The following is a 16,342-nucleotide window of genomic DNA, read 5'->3' as shown; positions in this document are numbered from 1 at the left end:
TATTGAGTCCTTGTCTGTGCCAAGTGAGACCACTCATGAGGCACCATCAGCACCAAGGCAGTCTAGGTTAGACACTAGTCACCCCCGAGACCAGATTGTGGGAGACATCCATCAAGGGGTTAGGACTAGGTCATTCTTTAGAAATGAGTCCAATGAGGTCGCTTTGATCTCAGAAATTGAACCTAGATTAATTGATGAGGCATTGCATGATCCTGAGTGGATCATAGCTATGCAAGACGAATTAGGTCAATTTGAAAGGAGCCAAGTATGGGACTTGGTTCCCAGACCTAAGAAGACCACCATTATTGGAACCAAATGGGTCTTCAAGAACAAATTGAACCAAAAGGGAGAGGTAGTTAGAAACAAGGCAAGACTTGTAGCCAAGGGCTATAGTCAAGTTGAAGGCCTTGATTATGATGAGACATATGCTCCAGTGGCCCGATTAGAGTCCATTCGCTTAATGCTAGCTTTTGCTGCACATAGAGGTTTCAAGCTCTATCAAATGGATGTAAAATCGGCCTTCTTAAATGGTCTCATTAAGGAAGAAGTTTATGTTGAACAACCACCGGGATTTGTGAATACCGAATCTCCAAATCACGTGTACAAGCTCAAGAAAGCACTTTATGGGCTTAAACAAGCACCACGAGCTTGGTACGAAAGGTTGTCAACATACCTACTAGAGAAGGGCTTTGTTAGAGGACAAATAGACCCAACACTATTTCTACGTAGAGATGGTGAAAATATTTTTGTAGCCCAAGTATATGTCGATGACATAATTTGTGGCTCAAACAACAAGGGCTATTTAAATGAGTTCATCACTCACATGGAGAGTGAGTTTGAGATGAGTCTAGTGGGAGAATTGACTTTCTTCCTTGGACTCGAAATCAAACAAACTAGAGATGGTATTTATGTCCATCAAGCAAAATACACTCAAGAGATGCTCAGAAAATTCAATATGAGTGACTCTAAGGAAGTGTCCACTCCAATGGCGACAAACACTCGCCTTGACAATGATGAGAGTGGAAAACCAGTTGATCTAACGCAATATAGAAGCATGATCGGTAGTCTTCTATATCTCACAGCCAGTAGACCCGATATACTTTTTGCTGTGGGCATGTGCGCTAGGTATCAAGTCTGTGCAAAGGAATCTCATTTAATTGCAGTTAAAAGAATTTTGAGATATCTTAAGGGCACAATAAGAGTAGGTCTTTGGTATCCTCGTACCGAGTCTTTTGACTTGATAGGTTATACCGATTCCGATTATGCTGGGTGCAAATTGGATCGGAAAAGTACAGTGGGGGTTGCCAATTTTTAGGGTCATCTTTAGTTAGTTGGTCAAGTCGGAAGCAACATTGTGTTGCTCTCTCCACGACCGAGGCTGAATATATTGCCATGGGAGAGAGTGTATCGCAATTGTTGTGGATGATACACACCTTAGAGGATTATGGATTTTCTTACAAGGGTGTACAAGTGCTATGTGATAACATTAGCACGATTAACCTAACTAAAAATCCAGTCCATCATTCAAGGACAAAACACATTGAAGTGCGTCATCACTTCATTAGAGATCATGTAGCTAGGGGAGACATTGCACTCACATATGTTGAGTCAAAGTCAAACCTAGCTGATATTTTCACCAAACCCCTTCCGGAAAATGAATTTAGTCATTTAAGGAGGGAGTTGGGAATGTGTTTGGCTCCTTAGGTCATTAGAGTTTCACCATGATCAATAAGGACTATTAAAATGACAAGAGTAATTGGGACAAAAATTTGGGCAACTTGGGAACATCTCACATACACTATAAGGTTTAACAAAATGTTTTTGTTTGCTAGAAATGGGGTGAGATGCTAGGATCAACCAAATTATTCAAAATGTATCATGCATCCCTTGAATAATTAGGTTGAAGAGACATTAATTGAGTTTGGGGAACACCATTACACAATTCATGTGTATTTGGTTCCTAGATCTTACTCATACATTCCAACCAAGGAATCTTGGTTGGACTTTTGTCTAGAAATTGTCTAACATAGTTAATGTGTTTGGTTGATACTTTTTGCTTGATACATTTCATGACTTTGATTGATGTTAGGACAAGTTGATAAAGAAGTATTAGGAACTAAGACTTATTTTGACAAACTTGAAACTAATCATAGAGAGGACGAATTTTGGAATAGGTTATAGGTAGCCTATGTCAGTTTTGGGACTTTGCTTCACTACAGATTGTAGTTTCAGCAATTTCCTAAGTTTGTGGAGATTCACTGATTTTGAAGCTAAGAATCGAGAAGGTTTAAATTTTGAATTTCTAAGCCTTGAATGAGTTCAATTCTTGAGAGCAAATCATTAGGAATTATCCATCTGATATCACTAACTATAATCTATGGGCTTCTAGGATCCTAGGAAGTTGTTGGAACAAAATTTAGGACTTTTGATACGAGTTTCAGATATCAGAAGTCTGAAGTATCAGACACTGATCGGTCGCTGGACCGGTCAGGAGACTCCCTGATCGGTCCACAGTCCGGTCAGGGGCTCTCTTGCGACAATCATATCTGAACGGTCTGCAGACCGTTCAGATATCGAACAGAGAGTTTGCCGACCGATCGTGAAATTTCGATAAGTTCTGTTCGCGTTTTGAACGGTCCCGGGACCGATCTGAAGGATGCCTGATCGGTCCAGGGACCGATCCGCTATCTCCGATCCAAGGATCTGATCGTTCAATTCTTCTCCTGATCGGACGGCCGTCCGATCGGGTTGGTCACCTACCCTCTTAAAACCTCCCATTCTTTGGCGTCTCACGCGAACCCTACCTCTCCGCTTCTCTCGTTTCTTCTTCCCAGCGCCGGCCGACCCTCGTTTCTTTCTCCGACGAACGAAGTAATGCCTCCAAGGTAACTTCCTCTTCCCATTCCATTCATCCTTAGCATTTTTTTAATTTGGTTCTCACTGCATTTGCGTTTCTGGGTCGGTACTCATATGTTGTGGTCTTGTGCTCCCATGTGTACCCCGGTCATGTCCCATTTCCCATCCTTAGGAAGAAATCTGCAGGGGAGGGTACCTCTAAGTCGGATAAGTCCAAATCTAAGGTTCCTACCTCTTCCCGACCTCAACCATCCAGTTCGGGGAGATTCCCGAACCAACAGTTTGAGAAAAACTTTAAGGACAGGACTTTCAAGTTGCTCCCGTGTAGGTCGGTTGATAAGAAGTACATGAACGAATTTTGTCCGTCCATAACCGAAACTATCGCCTACTACAAACTTGACACCTTGGTATATTTGGAGAGAGACATCAACCTTGACTTAGTCTCGGAATTCTATAATAATCTTCATCAGACTCCTGATGGTAGTTATAGAACAAGAGTGGCTAAGCAAAACATTGATCTCGACATAATTGCCTTCTTTGGGTATTTAGGTTGTCGTTTGTGTTCGGGGACGGTGTTCTCCATCTATCCTGTTTTGCCTGAACCCGTACCTCATCCTCTTAATGTCTCTTCTGACTCAATCTATGAGTACTTCTTTGGTCATCCGAGACTGGATGGTTTAGATGAGTTAGATGACGACTTTCCTACATTTGCAGCCCTTAGACTTTCTGCTCCTGACTACATTCTTTTCAAAATTGTCACACAATGTCTTCTACCTATCACCTCTAAACCGTTGGCAGAAATTCGACCATATCACTGTCTGATGCTTTATGGGTTACGTCGACGTCTAGATTTTGATATTATGTCGAGTGTCTATATGTCTATCATTTCCCATAGCGAACCGAGCGGCGACAACATCTATATGCCTTTTGGGCATATAATTACTGATTGGCTCGAGTCCATGGGTATTGACGTCTCTAGGGGGAGGATAGTGAAGATGGTCAGGCAGGATTGTCGACTTGGGAAACGTGCGTTTTCCAAGTCCGGAATCCTAAGTCAGGATGGGACGGTTAGGTGGAAGGATGGGAGGGCACTAGGTGAGTTACCACTCCCACGACAGGGTGCTCGTGCTCCTGCTCCAGCTGCACTTGTCGAGGCGGATCCAGATTTGCGCTGGCAGATCGCGGAGTTGGAGGACCGATTTGATCGCCACGAGGAGATGGTGGCTGCTGAGTTCGTTGGTCTACGTCTCCACATTGACCGACGCTTTGAGACCCTACAGAGACATCAGCTGGCTACTCATCAGGCGTTTATGGGATGGATGGCCAGCCACCCACCACCTCAGCCTTCTACAGACGATCCATCTTCAGGCAGCGGCGTGCCCCCTCAGGGATTCTCTTATCCTGTTGCTGATGACACTGCTCCTCATGATGAGGATGCGAGTTGATTTTGATTATGTGATTGATTGTTGATTGTGCTACTTTGTTCTAGATACGATGTTGATTGCCTGTCCTGGATGGTTGCTACTTTAGACATTATGTTTATTTTCATGCGTTTTGTACTCCTATGATATCTTTTTCATGCTATGTATATGACATTGCTTGAGTTCTATCATATCTTACTTCTTTTTGTGGATTATGATATGGGTTTAAGGGGGAGGTGTTTGTCAGTCCTCATATTTTTTATATATACCTTTTCGGTGTTTGACAAAGGGGGAGAGAGTATTTGAAGTTTAGAGACGAATTGTAAACTCAATATGAAAAAGGGGGAGAAGATATTTGAGATATATCCGTCTTAGGGGAAGGATCCCGATTTCCCTAAAATTATGGATATGAAAGCATTTCTGATCTAAACTTAAATCGTGTTGTCAAACAACAAAAAGGGGGAGATTGTTGATACAGTCTGACCTGGATGTTGTTTTGATGTTGACACTGATTTAAGTTTCAATCAGATATTGAATTGACTCAGACAAATCAGGGTTGACTTGGTTGACCTGATTAATCTGATTGGGAAAAGTCCGAGCAAGGAGCTTGGCACGGGAGAAGTCCTGGTGAGTGAAGCCAGGCAATTGGAAAAGTCCTGGTGAGTGAAGCCAGGCAATTGGAAAGTCCTGGTGAGTGAAGCCAGGCAATTGGAAAAGTCCTGGTGAGTGAAGCCAGGCAATTGGAAAGTCCTGGTGAGTGAAGCCAGGCAATTGGAAAGTCCTGGTGAGTGAAGCTGGCAATTGAAGTCCCGGTGAGTGAAGCCAGGCAATTGGAAAGTCCCGTGAGTGAAGCCAAGTGAAAGTCCTCGTGAGTGAAGCTAGGTGAAAGTCCTCGTGAGGTGAAGCCAGGCAAGGGAAAATCCAGATGGATCAAGGGTGATCGGACATCTGGTGTTGGGAAGTCCAAGTATGGAAACTTGGCATGTATAGTCGGAGAAGAGCTCGGTAGCTCGGTCTCTGGACTGTCAGGATTAAGGGTAGCAAGCTTGGAAGCTTGCCTCTTAAATCACAGCCTTGGATCGGTCTGATGACCGATCCAGTGGCACAAGTGGCACTGGTGATCGGTCGGCAGACCGATCCATGACACTAAGTGTGTCCTGATCGGTCTACGGACCGATCAGTAAACACTCAGTAGCATACTGTGTTGTTACTGATCGGTCCGCCGACCGATCAGTGAGAACTCAGTAGCATACTGCGAATACTCAGTATGCTACTGTATCGATACTGACCGGTCTCGGGACCGGTCAGATTGATGCCTGATCGGTCCGGAGACCGATCAGGCTTGTGCGCGCGACACCTGATCGGTCTGAGGACCGATCAGGTTAGTTCCTGATCGGTCCGCAGACCGATCAGTAACGATCGAAAAAGAGATTTGAACGTATGGATCGGTCTGCAGACCGATCCATATTATAGTCTGTTTTGCATGCACTTTCTCTGATTCTTTCTGATTCAAAGTTGCTTTTGCCTAAATATTTCTAACCATCTGCTGCAAGATTTTGAGGTGCAGGTTACTGGTAATTTGCAATTGGTTGATTTCAAATTGAGCTTCATTAATAGAGGATACCAGAGAGACTTTTGCTATGTTCCACTGTAAACCTGTTAAAGCAGCAAAGTCGTGGCTGCGATCTGGCGGTGATCTGGCATCGATCAGCTCAACTCATGGTGATTGGGTGGAGCTCAGAGACACCAGTGAAGACCAGAATTCCATTGGTGTGAGCTCAGATGATCAGATGAGAAAGAAGCGTGATTGGCGATGCTATGGCTGGATGCAGAGATTTGCTGCAGTTTGGCAGGGATCCGTTGCGGGCGAAAGGCAGAGATGGCAGAGACATAAAAGGCTGGTTGAAGAGAGGGTTAAGTAGAAGTTTTTCTTTGGGAAGAAAGAAAAAAACGAAACTCTCTGTCGATCGGTGCAAAAGCTTTGACGCTCGGGGCTGAGAAGCGGCTGTCTCGACTTGCTCTCTGTTTCACTGACCTTCGCGTGACTGTAAGCTTAATTTTCATTCTCCTAAGTCACCAAGCTCAGTAAGTCTTGTGCTATATTCTACATACCTGTTGAGATTTTGTTGAGAGGTCACTCCACCGAGAAGGAGAAAGTTCATAGCCGGGTGTTCACCGGGGTTGATCTACCGAAGATCGGCTTGTCCACCTTACGGACACCGAGGAGTAGGGGCAAGTTATCCCCGAACCTCGTAAACACTTGAGTCACTGTGGTTTGCTTTGTTTCTTCTCTTATTCTTATTCTGTTCTTAACTTGTTTTCCGCTGCGCTAACCACTCGTGTGAGTTTTATCTTTAAGTTTTAGCTTTTGAAGAGGCTATTCACCCCCCTCTAGCCATCCAAGATCCCAACATTATATTACTCTATTGCAATCATTAAAAGTAAGAATGCTTACCCTTTATCCTATCACTAATTCATCGAGTTGTTCCCCCATAGTGATTGTCATTCAGTGTAGTTACGTTATTCATTTGAACCTAGTTCTTGAGATCTCCAATTAACATAGGTTGGGTTTCCTTTGAACTTACATTTGGTATTGGCATCAACATCAAGATCTTTCTTCATAATGAGCTTATAACTAACTCTCTATTTTGTTGGTGCGGGAAGCATCCGACGATCGAACCCAAGTTTTGATAATGGCAAAGGAATTCAAAGTTAAGCTGTTTTGTTATCTAACATGTGTGAATGAGGTTTTTCAGGAAAAACTTAACTGCGGTTAGGCAGGTGAAAAATTCTAGGGGGTCGTAACCCAAGTTCTAGGGGGTGGTAACCCTTGGTGAAGGAAACCCCTAGGGGGTGGTAACACTAGGTCCTAGGGGGTGGTAACCCTAGGTGGAGGAAATCCTAAGGCGGGGTAACCTTAGGTCCTAGGGGGAGGTAACCCTAGGTGGCTAAAAACCCTAGGGGGTGGTAACCCTAGGTCCTAGGGGGTGGTAACTCTAGGCAAAAAGTCCAGTTAGTCTGGAGGACCGGACTGGCATCAAGTATGCTCTCTTGAGTGGAGTAGGTGAGGACGCGTTCCTCGGAAGAGGGAACAGTAGGCGTCGATTCGACCTAGGGTTTTCGGTCAAAAATTCGAAGTCAGAACCAGACAGTCCGTGACTGTCAAACATTCTTATTATTATGATTATTGTGTGTGATAACTTTGTTTTGTAGGATATATGGTTGGTTTGTGGACTAACATGTTTTACAGGAACAAAGGAGCAAGATTAGCCTTGGATGAACAGTACCCGAGGCACCCTCATAGAGCTTGAGGCGCCTCGGGTGCAAGGCAGAAGCAGCGCTGGAAGCTACATTAGAGGCGCCCACATAGAGGCTTGAGGCGCCTCAGACGACAAGTTGGAGGCACCTTCAAGGCTTATGGAGGCACCTTCAAAAGGATTAGCGAGGACTTCTTCAGTGTTTATCCACGCGGTTGACTCGGCTCGTTGGAGGCGCCCTCAAGGGGCTTTGAGGTGCCTCCAATAGCCTTTATATGGGGTATTCAACCAACAGCTCAGATAATCAATTCCAAAGCTATTCATCCTTCGTGTGCTGCTCAAGAAACGACCTGGCTAAGCTACGACAAGTCCCCGATGACCCAAAACTTCTAAATTTCCATTTTGTTGTCGGTATAGCTTTTATTGCACTTATTGTAATATTCAATTGTAACTTTTGTGCTATATTAGTTGTTGCCCAAAGTAAACGCTCAAGAAGTGTGGGCCTTGGAGTAGGAGTCACCCAAGGCTCCGAACCAAGTAAATCTTGGTGTCTTTGTGTCTTGTTTTTATTTCTTATTCCACTACTTTTCTCTTGTCGATTTTCGAATCCGAAACGCGTGAAAGCCACAAGCGCTATTCACCCCCCTCTAGCGCTTCTCGATCCAACAATTGATATCAGAGTGGGGGCGCTTCGACTCAGTGCAACCACCAGTCAAGCACTTTTTCGTGGTATTTTTTAGTTTTTCGGAGTCGATTGGAATTGATATTCTTGCTGTCTTCCGATCTAGTTTTTCGTAATCAGATTCTTCTCTTGAAGTAAGTACAACACCACTCAAGATCGTATTTCATTTCTATTCTTAAATCACACTGCTAATCCAGGATCAAGTCCTGAGACTCATTTTCTGTTCATTTTTTTCGTGCAAGATCTTTAATGGCTCTCCAAGAAGGATATAGCACCGACCGCCCACCGCTCTTCATCAGAGATGACTTTGATTACTAGAAGGGTCGGATGGAGGCATATCTCCAGACTCACTTTGAAGTCTGGATGATCGTCAAAACCGGGTTGGAATTACCAACTGACGGCACCGGCAAGCCACTACCTTGCGAGAACTGAGATGCAACCCTAATCAAGAAGGTAGAAGCTAATACCAAAGTAACCTGCACCCTCTAGTGTGGCCTGACAAAGGAGGAACTCAACAGAGTAGTGTTGGTGCAAGTTGCACCAGAATCAAACCTAAGTTTTGATGCTGTCAAAGGTTCAAGTTAAGTTTTATTGTGATCTAACAAGTTGACTGAGTGTGCAGGTTGTTTACTCAATCAGAAAGACCTAGTTGGAGGCTAGGCAGGAGAAATCTTAGCAGATCGTGAAACCCAGGTGCAAGTCCAAGTGGGTGGAGGGACTCGATGCTTGGCAGTGTGATCGAGAGGTTTGGAGGACCGAAGATTAAGGAAAAAGTCCTAGAGAGCCAATCAAAGCTAAGTGAAAAGTCCAAACTGGATCTGGAGGATCTAAGTTTGGCAAGTAGGTTGAGGTAATAACTGGAGGAGCGACAGTGAGGTCGGGTTCCCGTAGGGAACAACCTTAGGTCACTGATCCAACTGAAGAAACCGAGAAGGTTTCAAAGTTGAGATCAAAACAGTTCTACTATCTTTTATATTACTCATGCATTATAATATTATTACTGTGCTAATATCTGTTTTGCAGGTTTATTGTCTAACACTATTTTGCAGGTTTGACTGGATCGGTCGACTGAACTAAAGAATCGGTCTACCGAACAAGAAGAGATCAAAGTAGTGTTCAGATCATACCAGAACAGATCGAGTCCGATCAAGCCATGATCGGTCGACCGAACCGTAAGATCGATCGACCGAACCCTGATGACTTAGCATAGACAGTAATGATCAGGAGCAGAAGGAAACTACACTGATTGGTCGATCGAACCGGATGATCGGTCGACCGAACGATTAATATTAAATTCACAGTAAATGCGAATCTCAGCGGATCTCGACGAGCAGGGAAGAAGCCTGTTCGATCGACCGAACAAAGGGATCAGTCGATCAAACTTTTAATAGGCATTTAATGCCGAAGATTGAATCAGCAATCGGATCTCAGCCAGGAAGGAAGGGAGCTGGTTCGGTCGACCAAATATTGACGATCTTATAAATTGAAGCTCGAGCTCTGAGGCTGATAATGCAATCTGTTGTGATTCAATTCTATGCTAGTGCTGCTCGTGCGACTGCTCTACAATTCCTCTACACGCAAACAAGTGCCGACCAAGCTTCAACTCTTACATACAATCGGTATACTTTATTGTTTTTGTATTGCACTTAATCTTATATAAGATAGTGTTAGTATTAGCCCTAGTACCAATTATGAGATGATTGTAAAGGGCACATTATTGTATCATATATCATTATTAATAAAAGGTAAAGTTGGTTATTATATTTATTTCAGTTCAGTGCCAATTGAATAAGTATAATAATATCCTTGAGTAGTAGGTTCTTATCTACAATATATAATTGGTTGAATTAATAGTGAGATATTGTAAAGAACACTACTCTTAATTATTTCTAGTCAAGCATTAATATATAAAGGACAATATTAATGCGTTGAGACTAGCATATAGGTCAACGGATGACTTGATCTCACAAGTCATGGATATGAGATATCAAGTTGACACATAAGTATATATTAGAGAATATATACTGAATGACCCGTCATGAGAATGTTTTATGCATCGTTATATGAGTGTCATAAACATTCTCATGTGACTATTGGTATGAATAGTCCTTTGACCTGAAGTCACTACGGTTCCCTACATAAGAAGTTGTGTACTTTGGTATCGGCAGACGTCATCTATAATAAGGTGGACAATAAAGTCGATCACTGGGTATGCAATAAATTATGCGAAGGGATATGAGTGATGTAGATGGGATCTATCTCTTCCATATGATGGAAGCGATATCTATGGGCCCCTTGATTAGTAGGACACAAGAAAGCATGGTCATGCGTAAATGAGTCAATATGAGATATTGAGCTTATTTTATTAAGTGTGTCTACTTAGAGATCAAGAAACACAAAGGTTGATAAGAGGATGTCACGGTCTATACCTCATTGATCAACCTAGATATCAAGAATAGAGGGACCAAGTCATACAAGATAATAGCCACGGACAAGTTAGGTCGGATCTTGACCTTCTCGTCACTTGGGTAGCAATGATGTCTTGCTAGATGTCACTCATTGCTTATGTATCTAAATGGTTTTAGATACATTACCAACGTTACGAGAGCCTATTGGGTCACACACAAAGAACACGTTGACTTGGAGATGGATTATGGGGTTAAGTTTAATCCGAATTATACACATTGAGTTAGACTCGAATGAATTCGGATTAGACTTATTGAGTAATGGGTTAGACTCATTGGTTTATTGAGTTAATGGCTTATTGGGTTAATGGTTAATCCAATATTCTAAATCCAACCCATTAAGATTAATGAATATTAATAGATATTAATATATCATTAATCAAAAGGAAGATCAAGAGACAAAAGTATTTCATATTCATTGGATGAATACAAAAGTCATTTGTAAAAGTAACCTTTAGGTGAAGTAACCTTTTTGGTAAAGTAACATTTTTGGTGAAGTAACCTATTTGGTAAAGTAACCCTTTTGTGAAGTCACCTTATATAGATGAAGTGACCTTTTGGGTGAGTGTGCTTTTCTTGGTTTTGCTCTTCTTCCTTTTCTTCTCTTGGCCAAAAACAACCTTGTAGAGTTGCTAGCACAACGAAGGTTGTTTCTTCTCCAAGTTGTGAGTTTGTGAGACGGACGGAGAACGTGTTCGTGTGGATACCGTAGAGGCGTGGACATACTGATCGCGCTGAGATCCGCATTTAAAGAAACATTGCTGTCGGGATTACGAAGGGCATGCAACAAAGGTATAACTTTCTCATGTAGAAGAATTAGTACTTAGTATATGGTTTCCTTTCGCATGGATCTTCTGGAAAGGAACTAGATGTTTTCTGATGTGCTTTGGCGTGTTTAGCGCCCTAGTTCCTAACAGATAGTAGGTTGTTACTATCTTATATCATTGTATTTTGTATGCATTACTTCTTACCGAGGTTTTCAGGAAGAAGAATCTTAGTGGATTGCTCATCGGTGCGGTCAAGGACCGCGGGCCTTTGAGTAGGAGTCGACCTAGACTCCAAACGAAGTAAACAAACTTGTCTATTTACTTTCCGCTGTGCACAACTCTGATTTCAAAGCAAAAGAGAAGTTTTAAAAAAGGCACGATATTCACCCCCCCCCCCTCTATCGCACTCATTCGATCTATCAATTAGTATCAGAGCCTCGTAAGCTCTGAAATAACTTAACCGTTTTTCAAAGCATTTTTTTTGAACTTTTTCTTTTCTTTTAGAATTTTTTTTCTCATATCTATTTTTCAAGTACTACTAATTCCAAGACGAAAGTCTTGGAAATATTTTTTCTTTAATTCTTTTCTTACAAGGATGTCGAACTCGTATCAAGAAGGTTACAGTACTGTCCGGCCTCCACTATTCAAATGAGAAAATTTCAATTATTAGAAGAATAGAATGGAGTGTTACTTGAAATCCGATATCGAGCTATGGTTCACGATCTTGAAAGGCTACACTCCTCCGATGAAAGATGGAATACTATTAGAACCAGAAGAATGGACTCCCCCAATGATCAAGAAGGCACAACTGAACTATAAGGTGATCAATACCATTCAGTGCGGGCTCACAATGGAGGAGTTGAACCGAGTCGGTCCCTACGACAACGCTAAAGAACTGTGGGACTCTCTAGTCAAACTACACGAAGGGACTGATGAATCTAAGGTAAATAAAAGAGATTTACTTTTAAATAACTTGTTTAACATTAAAATGTTTCCCGGAGAGACGGCATCGCAACTACACGCCCGACCGAAGGACATCCTAAATGGCCTACATCTGATCGGACACAACTTGGAAAATCGTGACACAATAAGGTACACGCTGAACGCCTTTCCAAGGAATACTTTGTGAACATCAATTGTAGATGCTTACAAAGTTTCTAAGGATCTTTCAATTCTAAAGTTATATGAATTATTTTATGAATTGGAATTACACGAACAATCTAACGTAAGCCATGTCGAGAAAGGAGTTGCTTTATATTCAGGTCCAAGTAAGGAAATAAAATCAAAAACAAAGATCGAGTCAGAAAGTGTGTCAGACTCTGACTCGACAAATGAAGAAGAACTAGTCAACATGGTCCGGAGACTTCTGGCGAAGAAGAAATTCAGAAGAACTGCCAAAAAGACACCTCTTAACCAGACCCAAAATAAATCTGAAATGATTAGTTACTGATGCAACAAGAAGGGGCATTTCAAAAATGAATGCCCAAATCAGAAGGAAGAAAGACCTAAATCAACAAGACGAAAGAAGGCTCTTCAAGCGACATGGGGCGAGACTTCTTCCGACGAATCCGACACGAAGCAAACAAAGCATTCAAGCCATCTTTCTTTTATGGAAAGAAACAAAGATTCCAACTCCGAGTCTGATGAAGAGTACGAGTCCGAGATAGACATTGATTCTGAGGGAAGCCATGAATCGGAAGATCCAAATATGGTAACGATTTATTCTAAGTCTAACTTGCTGAAAGTAGTTAAATGTTTGTTTAGAAAATTGTCAAAATCTAAAAAATAAAATAACTTGTTACTTAAGGAAATAGACCACCTTAAGCAACAAGTTAACTTGAGTGATTCGACTTACCAAGTTCAAGTCGGAACCTCAACTCAAGTTGAAAAACTTGAAGAAGAGAATTCTAACTTGAAGGGTCAAGTCGAGCGACTCAAGAAAACGTTGGAAAGGTTCGAACTGGGATCTAAGTGTCTAAATATGGAACAACAAATCAGGACTTGGTTACAACCCTAAACAAACAAAAAAAATCATATTTATCATTAATTAGCCAAAATATTAGAAGTCAAGTCCAAGCATGGGTCCAAACAAAACATTTAACGAAACTAATTAAAACAAACATCTACTTGGTCCTTAAGAGTCAAATTCATTACTTAGATAGACATTATCTAAGCTATAACTCAGGGGGAGCAACTAGAAAGACAATTCAACCAACATGATTAACCAAACTCATACACTTAGGATTAAGTTTGCTTTATGCTTAGAACGGTTAGATAAAAAAGGTTTATCAAACCTTACAACATAGCATCGGAATGGATTGGGATAATAGTACGTCAAGGAAACTTTGTCGAAGACATGTCTAGGCTGAATCTTGTGTATTCTACTTGGTGCACTAGACTTAGTGGATTTTGAGTGATTTGACTTACCAAGTTCAAGTCGGAACCTCAACTCAAGTTGAAAAACTTGAGGAAGAGAATTCTAACTTGAAGGGTCAAGTCGAGCGACTCAAGAAAACGTTGGAAAGGTTCGAACTGGGATCCAAGTGTCTAAATATGGAACAACAAATCAGGACTTGGTTACAACCCTAAACAAACAAACAAATCATATTTATCATTAATTAGCCAAAATATTAGAAGTCAAGTTCAAGCATGGGTCCAAACAAAACATTTAACGAAACTAATTAAAACAAACATCTACTTGGTCCCTAAGAGTCAAATTCATTACTTAGATAGACATTATCTAAGCTATAACTCAGGGGGAGCAACTAGAAAGACAACTCAACCAACATGATTAACCAAACTCATACACTTAGGATTAAGTTTGCTTTATGCTTAGAACGGTTAGATAAAAAAGGTTTACCAAACCCTACAACATAGCATTGGAATGGATTGGGATGATAGTACGTCAAGGAAACTTTGTCGAAGACATGTCTAGGCTGAATCTTGTGCATTCTACCTGGTGCACTAGACTTAGTGGATTTGACCGAAGCTATCCCAGTCAAACATGGGCTAGTTAGACCAACATTTAGTATTAAGTTTTTTGAGCGGGAACAGTTTAAAAAGTTTTTAGCAAGTGGCCCACCATTGATACACAAGAAGGCCATAAGCTTCGCCACTGAACTGAAAACATATCCTTAGGAAGCCTGCTTGATTAACCCAAAGTTAAATTTGAATCTAACATGTTCAACAACCTTTTTCAATAATTCAATAATAAGATAATTTAAAATTATTTTAAACTTAACTTAAATTATTTTAAAACTTATTTAAAATTATTTTAAAACTTAACTTAAAATTATTTTAAAACTTAATTAAAATTATTTTAAAACTTAACTTAAATTATTTTAAAACTTAATCAAATTTTTTTAAAACTTAATTAAAATTATTTTAAAACTTAACTTAAATTATTTTAAAACTTATTTAAAATTATTTTAAAACTTAATCAAATTTTTTTTAAAAACTTAATTAAAATTATGTTAAAACTTAACTTAAATTATTTTAAAATTTATTTAAAACTTAACTTAAAATTATTTTAAAACTTAACTTAAATTATTTTAAAACTTAATTAAAATAGCTAATTAAAAATTATTTTAAAACTTAATTAAAACTATTTTTAAAAATTAATTAAAATTATTTTAAAACTCAATCAAATTTTTTTAAAACTTAATCAATTTTTTAAAAAAACTTTAAAACTGAATTAAAACTATTTTAAAAAATTAATTAAAATTATTAATTAAAATTATTTTAAAACTAAATTAAAACTATTTAAAAAAATGATCGGTCGACCGATCATATTTACCGGTCGACCGAACATATTTACCGGTCGACCGAACAGACGTTGTTTTGAACCAGTCAATTTTCTTTTTTAAAACGGATAAACAATAAATTCATCGGTTGATCGATCATCATTTTCGGTCGACCGAATACTATATGATCAACCGTTCACTCTGTGTTGGTGCACGAAAAATCGTGCATCTTTAAGTTATCGGTCGACTGAACCTCTTGGATCGGTCGACCGAACATCCAACACTCGGATTCGGATGACAACAAATTTATTGGATCGGTCGATCGAACCGCTTATCGATCGACCAAACCGCTTATCGGTCGACCGATCGCGGTCTATATTGTTGGATATTGGGGCCTAAATGGACCAATACGATTTTGAGGAGGAAAAATCGGAAGCCATCAATTGTTGAAAGTCGTAATTGACTTCAAAATTGAAATCTACGTTTCGCGTAGATAGATTTAGACTATTAATTTGCTCAAAACCGATTAAGGGTGAATGAGAAATTAATGTTCAAAGTCGGCCCAAAATAACGTTGGTTATTCATTAAGGAAATGCAAGGGAGAATAGTCCCACATCGGAAATTTTCGATGTGCATTCCTTACTTATTAATGATGTTGAGTTATTGGAGTTAACTCAGAAAAGTACCAGGTACTCTCTGCTCAAGGGCGAGCAGGTGCTCGCACCTGTGAGCCCGCCACCCGCCACGTGCGCAATGGGCGCTTTGTAGGCGCACTTTGCACTTTGCACTTCGCGAGGAGCATTGAGGAGCTTAAATTTATGCTCCATGTGACATTGCAGTGCCTACATGGCACTCGGGTGACGTGTTAGGCTAGTACCTGACATGGCAGTGCCTATGTGGCATCCTCGTGGGCAAAGGGAGATGACTGGACAGTTGGTTGGGCGAACGGATGGCAGCCGTTGATCAACGTTGATCAAAGAAGTATGGTGGATCGCTTGTGATGCAATCTAGAGCGTTGGATCACAATGAGTCACGATCTGACGGCTTGGGATGAGACATGATCTGAAGCATCGGATCAATGGATCCAGATCCGATGACTGATAGATCTGAGGGTCACAACTCTTAGATCTGATGGATGAGATTAAAGGGGC

Source organism: Zingiber officinale, chromosome 5B (genome assembly GCF_018446385.1).
Source record: "Zingiber officinale cultivar Zhangliang chromosome 5B, Zo_v1.1, whole genome shotgun sequence".
NCBI classification, from domain to species: Eukaryota; Viridiplantae; Streptophyta; class Magnoliopsida; order Zingiberales; family Zingiberaceae; genus Zingiber; species Zingiber officinale.
Note: the sequence above shows the minus strand (reverse complement) of the source record.